General features: G+C 57.0%; 1 non-coding gene across 1 annotated transcript; it reads right to left on the bottom strand.

Annotated features, from left to right (window-relative positions):
- Positions 1-2,445: 2,445 nt before the first annotated feature.
- On the bottom strand, positions 2,446-2,519 carry TRNAT-AGU (transfer RNA threonine (anticodon AGU)). The gene has a single exon. It is a non-coding gene; the product is annotated as a tRNA-Thr (tRNA).
- Between the last annotated feature and the right edge of the window lie 375 nt (positions 2,520-2,894).

The following is a 2,894-nucleotide window of genomic DNA, read 5'->3' as shown; positions in this document are numbered from 1 at the left end:
AAGCCCTGAGGCAGGAGTAGTATGCCATTTTTAAGGAACAGAAGGAGGGGTGGACTTGACTCTGGGCCTATTTCTGTCTCCTGGCTTTACTCACTGCCTGGGATGCTCAACCAATCCTGTGGCTTCAAGGCTATCTACTGCATGTATGACTGATGATCCCCAAATGCTTTTCTCCAGCAGACCCTTGCTGAGCCCCAGACTCACACCCCCAACCAACAGCTCTTGGACATCTGACAAATGCTCAAAACTGATCCTCAGTACTTTAGGCCGGGAGTAAATATGAACCAGAAGTAAACCAGCCACACAATGGCTCAAGCCCAGTTTCCAATAAACTCATCCCTAATTACAAAACAAAAGAAAAAAAAAGTTTTTTTTCTTTTTTTAATTAAATTCAAGTGAATGCTCCTCTCAGCACCACCTGCTTCAGGCCAAAGCAAACCCCCTTTGAAGGAAGGCAATATCATCCAAGGAACCCTAGCGGCACAGTGGTTAAGTGCTCAGCTGCTAACTGAAAGGTGGGCGTTTGGAATCCACCAGCCACTCTGCAGGAGAAAGGGTGACAGTCTGCTTCCTTAAAGATGACAGTCTTGGAAACCACATGGGGCAGTTCTACTCTGTCCTACAGGGTCGCTGTGAGTCAGAATCGACTGGACAGCAGTGGGTTTGGTTTGGGATTTAATGGCATCCAGGGCCTCAAAGTATCACTACAAATTTTCACTCTGAATGTCCATCAAAAACAATCAAGCCTGTAAAGGGCGAGAATTGACACCCCCCCCCCCCCGGGCAAAAAAAAAGAAAGAAAAGAAAAGAAAAAACAATAGACCCCGACCCACTGGAAAGGTGAAGAGAAGAGCTGTTTCTGAGGCAGATGAATTTGATTATTTGAACTGCATTTCTGTAGCTCATTGGGACTATCCTTGTTGGATTTGCCAGTTTTGTTGAGTTTGACACGAGACTCCCGGGGAGCTTTTTAAAAATTCCAATGCCTCTCCCCACCCCAAGACCCATTGCCGTGGGGTGATTCCGCCTTTTAGTGACCCTATAGGAAACCCTGGTGGTATAGTGGTTAAGTGCTATGGCTGCTAACCAAAGGATCAGCAGTTCGAATCCGTCAGGAGCTTCTACTCGGTCCCATACGGTCGCTGTGAGTCGGGGTCGACTCGACAGCACTGATTTTTTGTTGTTTTGTTTTGCTTATAGGACATAATAGAATTGCCCGACGGAGTTTCCAAGGAAAAGCTGATGGGTTCGAACTGCCGACCTTTCGGTTAGCAGCCAAGCGCTTAACTACCGCGCTACCAGAACAGCGACGCAATTGCTCTGGGGTAAGGCCCCACATTCCTGTATTTTACAGCCCCTGGGAATCTGCAACCACAGCAAGCGTTAGGGTTCAGCCTCACACCGGGACCTCGGGGTGGGAGGCTCTCAACTCCGCACGATGAGTCCCTTTTAGCACTTCTGGCCTGGAGTTTCCATACTCTCATCAGTCTGAGGGTATCACTGGCCGGATTCAAACCTTTACTCTCCCCGCTGGCGCCCCACGACTTTGGGCGTCTTTTGGTCTCGCCAAGCCCCAGTCTTCCAGCTGTAAAATGGTGGAAACAATACCCGTTAAAAGCAAACAAAGCCGTTGCCTGGAGTCGATTCCGACTCGTGGAGACCCGACAGGACGCGGTGGAACTGCCCCTTGGGCTTCCGAGGAGCGCCTGGTGCGCCTGAACCGCTGACCTTTAGGCTGGCAGCCGGAGCACCGAACCACTGCGCCACCACCCGCGTCACTGCGTAGCTGGAGAGAGCAGTCCTTTGCCAGGCGCTAAGCACGGTGACGCGAGTGGGTCCACACCCGCCTGTGGCCACCTGAATGGTGTCCAGTCGGCCGCCTCCAGGCGGGAGCGAGCCCGAGAGGAGAGCCCGCGAAGCCGCGCCCGGAAAACGGACGGGAGAAACGACGTCGCTCCGCGCGGCGCGCCGGGCCACCCGCAGCCGCCTGGTAGACGCGTCCCCCTCACCCGCCCGCGGGGTCGCCTGGGACCCGCCGTGGAAGGCCGTGAACGCCCCCGCCGCGTGTTTCCCACGGCCCTTCCCGCTCCATGGCGACCAGGGAGTCCCGCGCCGGCCCAGGGAGGGCCGCCCCCTCGGCCGCCCCCTCAGCCGCCCGGTCTCGGCGCGGGACCTCTCCCTCTGGTACCCGCAGCTTGTCCCTGGAAAGTATCAGCGTGACCACAGGCCGTCCGGCCGCGACTCGGGACACCCAAGGGCCGGACTGCGGTGCTGGCCGGCGCCGCGCCCCAGCGCGCACCTGCCCGAGCCGACGCCCGGCCACAGATACGGGCCAGGCCAAAATGGTATTTCAGGCTCACGTTCACACCCCCAAAGTGAGGGGGAGCCGGGTGGGCGTACAGGTCATAAAGTACACGGGTGAGAAAAACGTAGGCCCTAGAGGCCAGGCACCGCTGGGATTCGAACCCAGGATCTCCTGTTTACTAGACAGGCGCTTTAACCAACTAAGCCACGGCGCCGCCCGTAGGAACAGCGCGAGAATTCATTCCTCATCACTGTTGCTACCACCTGCGGCACGCATGCGTATTAGTCTTGCCGAAGCATGCGCATGCGTGTTGTGGGACCGAGTCCTACCGGTTATCCTGGCGTAGGCGTGCGGACCCAGCGGCCGGAAATTCGGGCGGTGTTTAGGTTTCCTGGTATCGCGAGTCAGCTCCCGCGTACCAGGACTGCCCGTCTGCGGGTGGTGTGCGCGCGATACCTGGGCCTCTTGCCTGCCAGGCCTGGCGAGACCAGACCCGTAACCTCAATTGGGCCGCTTCTTCCTCGGACCGCGAGCTGGAGTAGAATCCCGGGGTACCGAGGGGCCCCTGAGGGGCCCTGACGGATGCTGG

The sequence above is a fragment of the Elephas maximus genome, chromosome 21 (assembly GCF_024166365.1).
Source record: "Elephas maximus indicus isolate mEleMax1 chromosome 21, mEleMax1 primary haplotype, whole genome shotgun sequence".
Lineage (NCBI taxonomy): Eukaryota > Metazoa > Chordata > Mammalia > Proboscidea > Elephantidae > Elephas > Elephas maximus.
Note: the sequence above shows the minus strand (reverse complement) of the source record. Positions and strands in the feature narration are given on the sequence as shown.